Raw genomic sequence first — 16831 nt, 5'->3', positions numbered from 1 at the left:
GCAGCAGGGTGTGTGTGTGGTGGGGGGGCTTAGGAGTGAGGGGAAGAGGTAGGGCACAGGCATATCAATGCCCTCCCCACCCCCTGAATCATATACTCCTCCCTGCTCTCCTCACCCTCCCCACCACAGGTGTCCTCTTTTTTTAAACTGGAAATATGGCAACCCTATTCTCTATTTCATTCTTTGGTGCTACAGTAGAGCTTGAAGAGGCACCAGGTGTGCATGTTTCAGGACATATGCATGGTCCTAGAATTCCTATATATAACTGTCTATGTGTATCTATAGGACTGTGAAGAACTGAGAATGGTATATATTTCTCAGAAAGGTAATAGAAGATCCATGCTTTTCTTATGGTCAGTTAAATCTGTTTTATCGTATGTTCCGGTTTAGCCGGGGCAGTCCCAGATTTCAGAGGGTGGTCTGGCCAGCTGTTGAGAATTGTAGTGGGCATCCTGGAAACGCAGGAACGTGGGGTGCAGTCTGGCCGAGAGTCAGATTGGTGTGGACTACCTTGCAGATGGACGGACAGGCACTGCTGCCTGCCCAGCACGTGGCCTGCCAACCTTGTGAGAGCATGGGGTGGGGGAGGGATAATGTCCCAGATTTCTGGGATTTCCATATGGTCAGCCTAATCATAAGCAACGGTTAATGAATACAGAGAGACAGCAGTCAGATATGATGGAAAAATAACTGCTTTTGCTAGGTAACAGTTTCAGAAATAAGAACAATGGGAACATGTTCAGCTGGCGCATTTAGTGGGTTTGGCGTTCCAAGCCAATTTATGAAATAACACTGAGCTTATTGCAGGGCAAGGTGATAATCGGTAAATCAACATCTAGCTTCAAAGAAGACGGAAAAAGAGAGGTCACCAAAAGGATTAACATTCTTCATATCCAGCAAATTCCTTTGTCAGTGAAGTTCTGTTTTACATGTTAGGTGACTGTGCCAAACCCCATGCAGGAGGATAAGATCATTTCTTTCGAAGGTAGGCCAGAATCAGTTGGGCGACTCAGATTATTAAATTACTCACGGGCTGCTGTGAATGCACATTACTCGATAGCCAAATGACTTTTTTTTTTCATTGCAATGACAAGAATTCTTTAATGTAGCATGATCTGTTTGAGTGTATGTTGAAATGTTCTTATCATTTCAATTATGCCCTTCCTCTCTGGCATCTATCAATGTATATTCACAGCAATCACCAGCAATATCCTGTCAACAGCTATCTACTGTAAGTGATCATAATCCACTTTGCAATCATTTTCAAAGCCTCTTCATTTTCACTGAAAGGATTGTTTTGTTTAGAAGAATTCTTACTAATGTGCAAAATTGCCCTTAGTTAAATCCATTGTAGGAACTGAAAAGGAACACAAGAGCCAGGCTCCACAGCTGGAGCACAGAGAGAGAAACTGTGTGGATGTAACTTGTGCTCATTTTTCACAAGCAGCATATGCTTGGGGAGGGAAGAACAGATGCAGCTTGCTTAATGGGCCAAGCCACATCCATTTTACCTAAATGACTCCACATTTGGACAGTGCTCTCCCACTCTACCTCAGGCTAATGTGACCCAAGACGCATGCAAACAGCAATGGCAGAACGCTGACAGGGCATCATGGAAGGTAGAAAATAAAGGTTATAAGGCCTCTTGTTCAAAGTTCATCAGAATGGGCAATTTGTGCCATACAGGTGGTAGCAAAACACAGCCCAAAGTGTTTTACCTAGGATCAAGCTACTGAGACAGGAGACTTGGCATCACAAAGGAGTCCTCTGTTATGATCAGCAAGGGCAAGAGGCCATCGCTTCACCTGCTGGCCTGGTCTCCTGCCAGGTTCAGTTTGGCACCAGTAAAGGCACTCTTCCATGCTCCTTCCTCAACTGGCAGACTGGCAGTGTTGTAGCGGGTAGATAAAGGCAGCTCTGTTCAACACTGCATGCAGGCTTTACCCACCTAGAGGTGAAATACGTTACACAGCTGCAGCGAGCTGAGTTTCCACTGTTTTGAAGCTTCTGTATGTGAAGAGCCCTCCAGACATCTTGGCACATGCCCTGTTACTCTAAAGCCATGTTCCTTTTCTTCTTTATACTTCATTTGTGGTGGTAATCCAGCAGAGCTGATTATCCACTGATTTGGTCCCAGTGCCTGTCTAAAATTGGAAATAGTTTGCACTGGGACTGAGGGAATGTGTGTTTGTCTGTGTAGGGGGGGATTTCTGTCATTCTCCCGCTCCAAGTGGGAAGTAGTGGAGCAAGACAAGTCCTATTTGCAGCTCTACCTGCTAAATGGAAGTAATTTTACACAAGATACCTTGGGTCAAATTCTGCTGCCGGTTACAGTCTTGTAAATCAAGAGCAGCTCCATTCACTTCAGTAGTGATGATCTAGGTTTAATGTAGTATAACGGACAGCAAAATCTGACCTTTGCCTATTTCCCCCTTTTAACTAACATCGTAATTTTGTGAGATATAAAAAGCTACACTTAGATAATGAGGGAGATAACCCATTAATGGTTGTATTATGCTATATAGGGTTAGGGCTGAAAAAAGCAGACAATTGGAATCATTGAGCATATGATTTTGTCAGTCATGTTCAGTTTTCAGAGATTTTCTTGGATTAGGGGCTGGTAGCACTGGAATACTTGAATGCAAAATGTTTTCTTGGCAGAGTTCCAAACATAAATCTCTAAAAAGTTATATTTTTTCTCTCTGGTTTTGTCTTCCTTGGCTTCCCTGTTATTGATGCACATAATAAAACACTAGAAAAAAAAGACAAATCCACCCAAAAGGTCAAAATCAATGATCCTTTTACAGATGGCACCTTTGGGAATCCAGGGTACTTTACCATCAGCCTGTGTTTGAGACGGTTACTTGAATACTTGGTTTTTGATGACAAAAATCAATGACTTCTTTAAAGAAGACACCCTTGGGGCTTGCGGGATGCAGACTTTGAAATGTTTACTAGTCTGTGTCTGTCTGTGAAAGACTAATAAACATATTTATAAGTTTATGAGCTCCTATTTAAGTTTATGGATTGGAAATGGTGTATGGTTTTGACAAGAATTTAAACTTAATGTGTCCCAATGAGCCAAATTCTGTGCTGACTTGCACACTGGTGTAGAACAGAACAGAAGGCCTGATCCAAAGCCAACTGAGATCAGTGGAAATGCTCCTAGTAGGGCCAAATTGGTCCCTTTGGTAGCATGATTAAAGTCAGTAGCGTTACCCCATTGGTGATTTTAGTCCAATATGAATTAATTCTTTAAAGACATAGAATTCTCTATGGAAGGGCCCCTATTGAAACAATAAAAATCCTCCATTTAACTTTCTTTCGTTCTCTCTTTTGTTCTCTCTTTCATTCTTAATGTGTACCCATGTATTTTGCCATTTTCCCAAACAATGAAAAGTATTTTAGGAACTGTTTTCTTTGCTGCTAATTTAGCATCACAATTATTTATGGTACTATAATTTACTCTGACACCAGGGCAAATTTTCCTTGATTTTCCTGAGTGGGTTATATCAAGCTCTTATAACTTAAAAGGACACTTGATCTGGATATCCTGTGATATGGGCTTGAAGGATTGGTACTGGAGTCTGGACAATCAATTTTCTCACCAGCTGTGCAAATATAGGTTTTGCCAAGAAAATACATTTTTTTTCCACAGTCAAAGATTTAGAGTTGTTTTAGTGTTGTTTTGTGAACCTGCTTCTGGAGAAATAGCTACAGACTAGCAGCACTAGTACCCCTGCTGTAATTAGCACAAAACTCTTTCATTTGTATTCATTTTCCTTTTAATTCTGGATCTAATCAGTAAATACAGTGATGTAGAATAAAATGTCAACTCTAAACAAACAAGTGCATTGAAAAGATAATAGTGGTTAATGTCTCGTATAAATTAAAATGTGAGAGAATATCCATGACACTAAAAGGGCTGGCATATTACACATTCCACCCCACAGTTTACTGAGTCTGATTTAAGGCTACCAATTCCCAACTCATAAATCCAGCGTTATTCTGAACAGCAGAATGTCACGCCCTCATTAACACTGCAAAAATGTGTTTGGTCTTGAGGACAGCAGGGAGAACTTGGGCTCAATAATTGGTTCTGTGGAAGGGACAGGGCAGAGCCAGACTGCTTCAGCTGAAGCACTGCGCCTGTGCTAGTATAGAAGGGATGGAAGGGACTCTTCCCAGCTCCTGTCATTCTGCTCCATAAGGAGAGGTGCAGAAACCAACCTACTGCTGGTGTCTACTCTTGTGGGAGCCCCTTCTGTAGTCATGCAATGGATGGGGTGGGGGTAAAGCAAAACCTTCTCCTTCCCCTGACACAGTGATCATCACTCAAGATCTTCTGACTCCTAGAGCATGTCTGCAATGCCCTGCCTCCCTGCTTATAGTTTCATAATTGTTCGGGGCTGCACAGGACTTTACAGATCATCGGTGTAGCATGAACTGAACTAATGTAGCTGATGTTAACATGGAGTGTAATAATAATGAAATATAATAACCATGTTAGTCTTGTCCTGTAAGCAACTTGAAAACTCCATTTTGTATCCTTCTGCTTGACATAAGTAAATGAACTCTGCATAGCCTTTATGTATAAGTGTGTGTAAAAGGGTGAATGGTGAGAGAATGGCATAGAGAAGGGAGAAGAGGATTTAACTGTTTATGTAAGCAACAAGGTGCCAAATGTAAGTTACCAGTCAGTAAACTAATTAATGAATGGCCGAAGAATCCCTTTTAGGCCTAGGGCACAAAGAAGATAATGAGGAGAAGGAATGCACCCATCCTGCCAGACAGGCAGCAAGAACACTCCAAGGCTAAGATAAGTGAAAGACAAAAGAAGAACAACCACAAAAACAGAAGCTGGGTATTGAAAAACCCCAAAACACTGAAACAAAGGATGCCGATCCCTATAAAAGAACACTTTGAAAAGGCCAAATTGGGTGAGTCTCTTTCTCTACTGCTGTTTCATCAGAGCACAGATTCATATGTTCACCCCGCTCTAGCTGTTATCTTCAAATCTGCTCTCTTCAAATCATCATCATCTACTCAATAAGCCTGGGTTGGCCATCCTGGCTGATATTGAGTTACTATTGCTGGTAACTATATCTGGTGTATGTGTGGATGAAATGGCTTTTGTGTATGTGTATGCCTGTGTGTAATGATGTTTAGGATGATTTGTGTGTGTTTGTGTGAACGGTGTGCCCAAACTTCTATGTCTAACTCATGATCAATAAACACGGCACCTTGCCTTATCCCCCTTTATAAAGTCTTGCTCATGATTTGAGCAGTTGGCAATTTGAGTAACATTGGGTCCAGCCCCCCACTCCCTGCACATCTGCAGGAAAGACTGCTGGGGTCAGATGACCCCAACAAGGTGGACATCAACATGCTTTTTGAAGATCACCAGGGTGGGGGACTGTACCACCTCTGGGGTGAGCCTGTTCCAAACCTTCGGCACTCAACTTGTGAAGACATTTTTCCTAATGTCTAGCTTGAAGTGATCTTCAATCAGTTTGTGCCCATTGTTTCTTGTCCTCCTCTGGGGGGGCTTAGTAAATAGATGCTCCCCCAGGCCCAGATGTATGACCCTGATATACTTATAGCTCTGTGATATACTTCCACTCTGTGCACACCAGATCTTATCAATGAAACAATGCATCCACCTGGGCGGACTCCAGTAAGCACACCAAGGCCAGGGAGACAAAGAGTAGCACTGAGTCACTCTGAAGCAGATACATTTGGGGGAGCTAGTGTGTGTGGAGCAGGGTGTCATCATGGCCACCCTCCCAGGCATGACATGGAGCCACTGTAGACAAGCTTCACTGAGTAAGCTGCTTCTGTTGTCCATAAGCTTCTTTGAAGGGAACCCAAACTTCTCTTATTTGGACATAAACCTATCTTTGCTTTTGAATAATCTCAAGCTTTTTGGGATTCACAGCTCCTGCCTCCTCCCCAAGACCCAGCTGCATGTATAATCTATTATTTACAAGGAAAGAAGTTACTTAATCTCAATGGATCTCAGTTCTTCAGATAGAAAATGGGCCAATTGCTGTTTCCTGTCTTCCTTTCTGTCTATTTAGACAGTAAATTTCTCAAGCTGAGCAATATGCCTTCTCATGTATGTACAGAGTGCATGGTGTAATTGGGCTGCAGTTTCAATTGGGGTTCTCTAGGCACTGACATGTATGCCATAGTATAAGAAATACAGTACATCAGAACTCTGAAATACAACACGTGCAATATTAATATCACCTAGTGTAGCTATGATTGGGTAGAAGCAGGGAGGGGAATACCACCCTCCAGAATTCCTGGTGGGACAGACAGAGGGACAGGTCTGGGAGGCTGAAAGTAGCACTTCTCCCTGACCAAAAATGACGGGACTGTTAAGCAAAAAGAAATTCTTGATTGCTGCTGGTGAAGGTAGCTGTGGCTCCAAAACCAAGCTGGGAGATTAGCAAGGGGGTCATCCAGGTGTAAAAAGGGCTGCCAGTTAATCTCAGAGGAGGGGTTGAAAAATGTGCTGTTGGCACCGGGGCAGTTTGGTTTGCATGTTGGTCAGAGGGTACAAGAGTAGCAGCTGCTGTGGTGGGGATACAAAACACAGTCTGAAGCCAACAGGACAGTCCAGTCTAATGTAGCCGTCACAAGAACTGGAATGAACTACTCAGCAGGACCATAAAAAATATTCTGAAATCATGTGACACTAAGCTTTGACTAGGAGATAGGGTTGGGCTATATTGAGTCAAAGGTCATAACCTATGTATGGAAGGGCTACATTGTCATGTACCTAATTCCTGTTGGGGATCTTTTTGTATCTCTCATCTGGGTAAAGGTATTGTTCTGTTATGTGTGGTAATCATTTCTGGAGATTTACTCCTGCCTCCTTGAGAAGAGTATGTGTGTGTGTGGGGGGGGGGGGGCGGGGTATGTGCATGCTTAGTCAGAGGCACATGACTAAGGGGTTGGGGTTTCCTTTTTCACAAGGTACTTTTGCCTACCATTATGAACCATCATAAATATGATGCTTTCAAAGTGATAAATTATAGAATCACACAAATTTTTAAGGTTATCTGCCATTTCCCATTATAAGAACCTGTTTTGAGTTGCAACATGCCTTATCCCTTTGCCCAATTCTAAGTACTTGGGCTGAAATTCCTTGTTTCCATTAGGCTGCAATTTTGTTATTGTTGTTCGGTCAATATGATTTTCATTTTCATCCCTGAAAGTGAGGTAAGGGAAAGATGGGTTTGTCCATTTAAAAAATGGCCCAGTGACCATTTCTGAAAACCTCTGTCCCTCTTACATTGGACCGATGACTTACCATATGACAGGATCTAAATTCTGATACTCTTGCCCATATTAAATAGCCCATTATTTGACAAGTAACAATTTGTTTGAATGCAGCTACCTTCAAAGAAAAGGTCTACACAATGCAAAGGAGGATCACAGCCTAGCCTTTACAGCTTTAGTTGTGCTTGCAGCTGTAAGTCATAAGTATTATTATTATTTAAAGAGGGGACAGAATAACTCTCTTTCAAGACTTTGTTGAAAATCTTTAATATCAAGGATCTTGGACCCTGAGGCAAGTATGTGAGCTTTTGTATTTCTATTCTATTTACCGTACCTCAGCTCAAATACACTGCAATGGTGTCTGGAGAGTCTGCAGCTGAATAATTGTGACATTTTTCCCTTTAAGAAAAACAATTGGTTGTACTTGTTTAATGTTGGGGAAAGAGTCATGAATCCCAATAAGGCCATGAATACATTTATTATTAATTTTTTGTTCATTCATTTTTAATTTTCTGTCAGACAAAATCAAAGGCTGAATCAGTGACTTCAATGCATTCTACCTTAACATACTGGCTTTTAACAAGGTATTTATTTATTCTGGACATCACTGAGAAATCAAAGGTACTGAGATCAGGGGTATCAAAACTCTCTGGTGCATTCATATAAACCGTAGTCACATCATTGTGTAGGTCTATGGTTCATGGCTATGACTATTTAATATTGTCTTGTTTTCAACTTTTTCAAGTTCAAACACGTTTTGAAAGTGTGTAAAACCCTGGTTGACGGGCAGTGCCAAAATGCTTCTGTTTTGTTTTTAAAACCAGAGCAATTAGAAATAGCACAGAGCTTGCAGAGTCCTACTAGTCCAGAATAAGGTGGTTCATTGCATATAAGCAGAGTATGAGTGAGATGTAATTAGTAGGGCTGTGCGATGCTTTGGTCGCTGATATGATTTGGAGGAGATTTGGCCCTATTTGGAGGCTGACTCAACAAATCTGAATTGAATCAGGAGACTCATTAATCTCTCTGAATTGAATTGGAAGCCTCCAAATTGATTTGGAGAGATTTGACGATTTGGCCATAGACACAACTTTATGTTTTCTATTTAACTCGAGGTATCAGGTTTGGCTCATGAATGCTGAGACGGTGGGGTGGATGGAGCATCCCATGGGAGCATGGGCTCAGCAACAGATCTGGAAGTGGACCAGAAGTACTTCTAGTCCACTTCTGGGTCCACCACAGAGCATGCAGGGGACTCCCCTGGCCCCCCAGCTCAGTGACTGGTGCCTCCTGGGTCAGGGGAGAACCTGGGGCTCCCCTGCACCCAATTGCCAAGCCAGGGGGATGTGTGTGTATGGGGGGGTCCTCTGCATGCTCGGCAGTGGACCCCCCCACCCCCGCTCCCATGGGACACTTCATCTGCCCCACCATCTCAGCATTCACAAGCCACACCTGGTACCTTGAGGTATGTAGAAAAAACATATAAACCTGTGTCTATGGCCGAATTACTGATTGTCTGAATCAGAGTCAAATCTTCAAATTCAGCCAAATTGAATGGGGACGGTAATCTGAATTGGCAAATGGACTCATGGTCCCCCAAACTGGGCTGAATCCAAATTCAAATTGAATACTGCCCACCACTAACCCTAGTAATTACTGTGTATGAGCCTCCACAAAGGGAAACTTGATGCAGTAGTCATTATATATGTCTGTCATCCCCTAAATGCAGGAGTAAGTAACAGATCTGGGTTTACATGGAGTTTTTTCACATAATATAAAATCCTGGTTTCATTCAATTGATGGCAGAACTTCTATAAACTTCACTATGGCAAGGCTTTCTCCCATAGCCCAGGTATGGACATTATACTTGTACTGGTATAAGTGATCAGAAACTGGTCTATACCCATAACAGAACAGAAGTCAGCATACTCAGACTGGTTTAAAAATGGTGGAACCTGGTCTAAGATTTGCCCCCCGCCCCTCTCAAAACACAAATGTGTGTTATGTTTGCTACTGATATAAATTATGCCGCTTAGAGGAAAATGTGTAATCTAGGTCAATTCATCCTCAGGCTTTTTGAATGTCTTTACCTAGCATGAAAGAAATCAAACTTTGCATTGTGTTTGGTATTAGAATTCACAGGCCCAGTCTGAGTTTAATGGCACTCATACAAATGATCGCAGGGAGGATTCTAAACAGAACGCCTCCTCTTTGCAAGTTAACATACCTTTTTATACCTCAAACTGTGGAAAAAAAAGACGCATGATTAAAACAAAGCATCTTTGAAAAGAGAGTCAAAGGTAGATCATAACAGTTGCTTGCTCAGCAACACATTTTGTTTTGAGAACTGTTATCACCTTGTTGATTTTAGGAAAGAAAGAAACATTCGTTCCTAAGGACCTGTGCATGGAGACATAATAAGCAGAACGGTTTTTCTTATTTTAAAACATTTTAAAATGCGAAGCGAGAGCATTTTTTTCTTCACTCTGAAGTCAAGTTAGAGGCCTGGATAAATTTATAGTCAAGTTAGGGGCCTGGATAAATCTACTTCTACACTAGCCATAGAGTATGCAATGGATAATCCTATTCTAATAAATGTTGCAGTTTGTTATTAATTTAATATAAGGAGTAGATGGAAAGAAATGGGAATTTATGGGGAGGGAATTATGCAGGCAGGAGGTCCTTGGGACACTAGTCGTGGATTCTGTATGTCCTGATAAACTAGTGAAAATTAGCATATTTATCTAAAAAAAGGTCAAAACTCTTAACTTGCAACTATAACTAGTTGATATAATATTTACATCCATATTATCTATGAGAGTTAACAAAGGTTTTCTTCACAGATCAATGGTTCTTATGCAGGTGAAAAAATTATCATTTGCCCAGTCTTGCTAGCAAGTTTTCTCCATTCTTTTTCCTCTTCCTTTTTGTTCCTCTTCTAGGATCCTCATCTCCCAGACCAGAGCTCCAAAGCAGAGAGCACAGCCCTGACATTTAAAGCTTCCAGATTTTCAAGCATATAATCTGAATTACAAAATTTTCCTCGTCTTGTACCTGGAATTCTTGCTATAGCTTTAGTATAACTTGCAGTATTATAAATGTGAGTCACTCAATAATCTGTAATATTCAAGCAATGCTTTGCTTTAATGCTCTGCATGTTGAATAAAGCAGCAAGTGACTATTGGAAAACATTTAGCTGTGTTTCTGGTTCACTGTCTCATTGTGACGCTGATCAAAACGCTATATTAAAAAAAAAAAAAGAAATATTGTACGAGATGCCTTAAAGTTTTATGATGCAATTATTACAGATATAATTGTTCAAGGTTGTAGAGATCTATAGATGTCTCGCCGTTCATAGACCAATGCCCTTTTAAGCTCCTTTTTTGTAGTTAATGCAATGCCTCATTTAATAATTTAAAAAATAATTTATTGGAGTTAAATTGCTTTTTCAGAAAGCACAATCTTATCATTCTCATTTTTATAAGAATCTCATTTTAATTTGTTTGCTGTGCCATTCTAACATGAATTTAGGAATTTAATGGAGTGAGAACTGAAGGCTGATGGCATCAATGAAATTATTAATTTGGTAAGCGAAAGATTTATTTGGTTGATTTAGACAGAATTTTCAATAGTCAATTATCTTTGGACTCTATTAAAGAATGAAGCCCCAGACAAATAACACTTCTCATTCAAGGTTCCCCAGGATGAATTAGAAAAGACATCTTCATTATTGCTATTGATGTTAACGTGCAAATCACTTACCATTAATAATCCCAATGGACAGATAGAGTCTTTATTTTTACCCTTAAGAAGCTAGGTACTAAACCCTAAAAGTGTTATCCTAACCAATGAATATTACCCGGAGATAGCAGGCTTAGCCATGCAGAATATTTTAACGGTTTACTTTTATCCATACCAAGTCCCAGCAGAATAGTTTAGCAGAGGAAGCATGTCTTTAAGTGTGTCTAATTTTTGTTTTTACCTTTTTTGTGCAACTGGCAGTATTGAAATATAAAGAGGTTATCTGCAAAAATAGGCATATGCATGGAAAAAAATGTCTGTTTCCTACTCCATTTTAAATGCTTTTACTTCTTAGGTTTTAGATAATTTCCCCATGAAAATCACGTCCCACAAGTTTGGTATTTTAAAAGAATTACTTTAACAGTATCTTGTTTGCCAATACAGATATTTTATTGAAAGCCACTTTTCCCTGTTTAAATAGCAAGCAATGATATAGCAATATAGCCTAGTGAATGGGTCATAACTTATATTTTGTTTGAAACCAGAATAATTTACATATCTATAATCCAGTGAGAACACATTTCCAGGTGGTGCTACAGTTGATAACAGTAAATGGAGAAGAAAGTGCTCTGTATTCAGCATTAATCTGTCAGTGTCAAAGGCAACTTTGGTGCATGCTGAAGTCAAAATGTGAATTTTGCCCCAGTTGAACCTTTAAAATCATGCAGTATAAAATGAATTGCACAAAAAATAGAGATAGTCCAATATTAGTTTCATCGAGCCCATGAATACTAATAAGTCTTGCCAAATCCCCTAACCATAAAACCCAGGCGAAAGTTGGGTATTAAATAAAGTATTGAATACTCTAATTGTGGCATAAGAATGGAAACATGTTGGCTGTACAGAAGTTGCAGAGCTTCTGAGTATGCATTTTTCATAAGTGATGTGACAGCAGAATCAGGTTACAAACCACTTCTATCCCTGTGTGATGGCCCAGCCTACGGTCTTGCACTGATACGAGGTTAATCACAAATGCTGGCAACATGGATATAGGCTTCGTGGTGGGTTTTTCTTTTGTTTTTTTTCTAGTGTATGCTCCTGTTTTCTCCAGCCATTGTTTAAAGTAAGTTTGAGAAAAATGGTCTACCAATGTCTATTTCAAAAGGACAAAACAGACTGAAGGAAGAAGTTAAATGAACTGAGGGGCACACATTTCTTTTAAACCAGGGCATGCTAGACAAAGCAAGTCACTGTATTCGCAGGAGAAATGTAATTCATACTTTGCACTGCTTGGTTAATCCAGTACCTTCAGAGCTCTAGAATGGCTTCACCTCCTACTAGAGGCATAACAGGGCAGCCCTATGCCCTGGGTAATGGCTCTGCTTCAGGCAATTTTTTTATGCCCTCTCCTGAAGGTAGGGCCCAGGGCTGCTGCCTCCCTCCTTCCCTCCCTCCCCCACCACGTATGTTACTGCCGCCTAAAATAATCCTTTCACTAACAATTTGCTTGTCATTCATCTCCTCTCTCCTCTGCTCTGAATTCCAACGCATCTTTCTCTAGCCAATCAGCTTCAGCTTTCTGTTACACTCTTCAAACCTATAGGGTCTCCACTTCCCTCACTTTCTGTCCATGGGTTTCCTTATATTCTCTGCAAACCCTGGAATGGAGTTCATTACAGTTCGGAAGCATGTATCTACATCTGCTTAGCTCCCTCAATGTATCATGTAAGGCATAAATATAAATCAAGAAAAATGTGTTACCAAAGTACATGACCAGGCTTAGCGCAGACATGCATGTGTACATGTCAACGACATGCAAACTAGTCTCTGCTGTTAATGCTACCCTCCCACTCAACACAACCTCTGTTTGCTTCATCCATCTGGCATGTCTCATATTTTAGACTATAACCTCTTTGGGAGTGTGGCTTTTCTCTGTCTTTGTATTTCCTAATTCAGTTGGCCTTTAACTGGTTGAGGCCTCTAGATGCTACTGTAATGTAAATAATCAGCAATAGCAAGGTTGTGGGTCAGATGTCTTTACCACTTACAGCAAAGCTTTTGCTAGCAATGTACCAAAAACTCTTGGACTTTGCAAGTGAAGGCAACATCGTTATAAATTTCTCAGCATTTTCCCTTTCTTAAATTAATTTGAGATATCTGGGAATCCATCACTGTTTCCCTGGATGTCTGGTAACCCAGCCTATATTTGCAAGTGACATGTTTGCAAATCAGATTTTGGGTTTTGTATCAAGATGGTACAACACCAGTACTCAGTAGTAAAGCTGGCAGGGGGAGAGAGGGGCAGCAGCCCTAGGTGCCACAATGGTACCCACCCCCCATTCAGAGTCTTTACTGAATTAGGAGCAGCCCCATGCCACCCATCTGTAGAAGCTGGCTGTGGGGACAGGACAAGCGCAGTGGAGGTCTTTGAGCCCCTGAGGCAGGTAAGACCCTTCTTTTCTCTTCGCCTCATCCTTGGTGTTCTCCAGTTCTCTCGCCACCAAGGGAATTTTTGCCCAGGGTGCTAAACTATGCCTATGCCAGTACCACAGCTCAGGTTAAGATCTTTGGCAATTTATTCCTAGGTGAAATGAATCCATACCCCATTATTTCATTAGAAATTTTCCACCCATTTCAATAGCCTTAGTTTCAAGCTCTAAAAATGTACAATATATCATAGAGAGTCCATCATCAGTATGTAGTAAGAAACTGGCTAACTTAAATTCACAGCTCCGTTCATCCTCAGCATTAGTATTGCCAACAAAACTGGCTGAAGTAAAAATGTGGTTTGTTAATGGAAGTGGCCTAGGCGAGAACGCGTGATATATGTATTTTTTTATTATTATTAAAGTTTCAGCATTTTGCTGTTCAGTTCCAGGTCAGAGGTCAACATTAAGTGAAAGTTGTATGGCTTGCTGCAGCTCTAAGCTCTTTCTGAATTTAGAGGTTATAGCTTAATCCCTTATGTACAGCCCTCCACCTCTCTGTACTACATATAATTTGTACAACTGGATACAGGTGATATTCTCTGCTCAGGAGACATCCAGAGCAGAGCTAGTATGAAGACTGAATTTCTTTTTTATTCTTGCAGACAATGCCTCTTAGATCAAAGAGGGCATTATTTCCAGGGTAGTGAGAGGAAGCTTAAGTGACTGTCTACATCATATCTGACCTTTGTATAAAAGCCTTCAGTTTCAGGTAGTTCTACGCTGTCAAGTTTCACAAGGAGAAATATTCACACAACTTGAAGAGTAAAATTAAAGACAGAAATCTACATTTAAGTCATATTAAAATTGTGAAAGTAACTCTCAAAAGCAAGAAGGTTCACTCTTGGCTCAATACAATTCTGCTATTTTTCTCCCTTCAGTACTGTGTGAATTAATGATGGACTCTCTCTAGCTTTCGTGAGGTATAAAAAGCATGCATTTTTGGAATTAAATCATCTTTCGAAATGCTGGATAAAAGATGTCAAATGCTGATATTCTTATATGAAATTTAATTGGCATTAAAAAGTGCAATTGGAATTCTACTTTTGTCCCTCTCAACCCTATTACCTTTAAAATAATTTACAGAGCCCTATAATGCCATAGTTAAGTAGATGCCTTCATTCTGTGATCAAACAAAACAGTCATAATTATTCATGCCATTTTGTAACACAACACAGTAAGGAAAGATACTTGGAACTGAATCGCAAACCAAAAATCAAACACAATGCATGTAAGTATGAACAGCTACGTGAAATAACTGCTATGTTTTAAAATATAGGCATAATTAAGTCATTTGATTACAAAGCAATGATTGGTCAATATGAAGGGACAAAAAGAAGAAAAATGCTAAAATTTCCCAGAAATACATTTTGTCTGTGTCAAAACTATTATCACACTGAAAGTAAAATAACTGGTGAATTATGGGCCAGATAAATAGTTACTTACATACCTAATGGTGAGATGTGTGTCCAATGAGATATAGAAAATTGTCTAAGCAATTCTAGTGCTCAGCTTCTACTGAAAGTCGATTAGACTCACCCTCAAGCTTAACTGATATCCTTTTATATTTCTCTGCATATTATATCTAAATCTCTCAATCTTACCCATACATAAGGACAAATGCCCCAAAACAATGGAATCACATAGTCACAGGGCGGAAGAGGGAAATTTTGAGAAGGTTAATTTGGGCTTTTTTTTTTTAGATGCTATGCTACAATTTTATATAAGATCATACAGGACAAAATATAATTTCAAATCCAGAATATTTGGATAGGCACATGACATTAAACTGGTGCCTGGCTTAGCTGTTTGACATAAGCATCTGTTTTGGAGTATGGTGGGGGACACCTGTCCCATTCCTATTTCCACACTTTTTAAAGGCATTGAACAACTGCATAGTTGCTGTATGAGTACCCTGCTTTGGCTCTTTCCCCAGAATAATGCCACAAGCACACATGCTGATTTTGCTTTTGGAGAGCATTTTCATTTAAAAAGAGGTAATTGATCCATGGAGCCAGTTCTGTCAATTAAGGCCTCCTCTACATGTTGCAGGTATCATGCAATTAACTGGTTAACTGTGCAGACACCTTGAGACTAGCTACACATGCAAAGTACCTATCACACTATAAAAAGTTCCAGCCAGTTATAAAGTTAGACCTCAAAAATGTGTCATAACTTTATAGCTGGTTTCTATCGAGCTTTAATTTGCACATGTAGCTCTCCCCTGCAGCTGGGAGCCCCATCAGCTGACAGGGCTCCCAACCAGAGGGATGCACCATACTCAGCCAGGGCTGGGCGTTTCATAACTAAGGGGACTCTGGACTCCCCAATCCTGAGAGCCCCCTGCAAAATCCTGGGCTCCCCTTGCAATGGCAATAAGGGATGATGGGATGTAATGCATGAATGCACAATCATGTTTCCTGCCATGCACATGTGGCATGGCAGGATGCGTGATTGTGCATTACGTCCCATAGCACATTTATCTGCATGTGCAGAGAGGCCCTTAGGATATGAATTAATTGTACATAGAGTAGAACATGTGGTATTAACCTGATTAACTAAGAGAACTGATGATGAACCCTCTCAATCTACCTGGAAACTGCCTATTTATTCTTTACCTAAAATTATGTTTTATGAAAGAACACATAACAAAAAAGAAAAATGAGTGTTCTGTCATATAAGCACAAAGAAAAGCATGTGTTATCAGTAACAAAGTCTATTCAGAAATTAAATTATGAAAATGCTGTCAAAGCAAAGATTTTTTTTTTCCCACTAAATGCCTCAAGCAATTAGTCTCATGGCTTGCTTAGCTTCATTTTATTAAATGTTCTGGAAAGGGTTTGGGTTATTATTGATCCCACATAAGTTTGAAGGAATGTCTTTGCTCTAAGCATCTGGTTTAAAACAACTAGACTCCCCAGATTTCATAGTTTTCATAGACATTAGGGCTGGAAGGGACCTCAGAAGATCACAGAGTCTAGCCCCCTGCCCCAGGGGCAGGAAGTCATCTGGGGTCTTAGGATCCCAGCAAGAGAAACATCCAGATTTCTCTTGACGGTGTTCAAAGTAGGTGCTTGAACCACCTCCGGCAGCAAGCTATTCCAGACCTTGGGGGCTCAGACAGTAAAGAAGTTCTTCCTTATGTCCAGCTTAAAACGGTCTTGGAGGAGTTTATAACCATTTGACTTTGTAATCCCTTGGGTCGCTCTGGTGAACGAACATTCCCCCAGATACTGGTGAACACCCCTTATAAACTTATAGATGACCATCAGATTGCCCCTGAGCCTGCACTTTTCAAGGCTAAAGAGCCCCAT

The 16831-nt window shown here is 40.5% G+C and overlaps 1 long non-coding RNA gene across 1 annotated transcript in view; it reads left to right on the top strand.

Moving 5' to 3' along the window:
- Positions 1 to 10557, top strand: part of LOC109289491 — a 125903-nt gene extending 115346 nt beyond the window's left edge. The window contains exon 3 of the long non-coding RNA XR_002095387.1: positions 10233 to 10557. This is a non-coding gene — a long non-coding RNA (uncharacterized LOC109289491). The remainder of the gene's footprint in view (positions 1 to 10232) is intronic.
- The last annotated feature ends 6274 nt before the right edge of the window (positions 10558 to 16831 follow it).

The sequence above is a fragment of the Gavialis gangeticus genome, unplaced genomic scaffold, assembly GCF_001723915.1.
Source record: "Gavialis gangeticus isolate Ggan-Ray unplaced genomic scaffold, GavGan_comp1, whole genome shotgun sequence".
Lineage (NCBI taxonomy): Eukaryota > Metazoa > Chordata > Crocodylia > Gavialidae > Gavialis > Gavialis gangeticus.
Note: the sequence above shows the minus strand (reverse complement) of the source record. Positions and strands in the feature narration are given on the sequence as shown.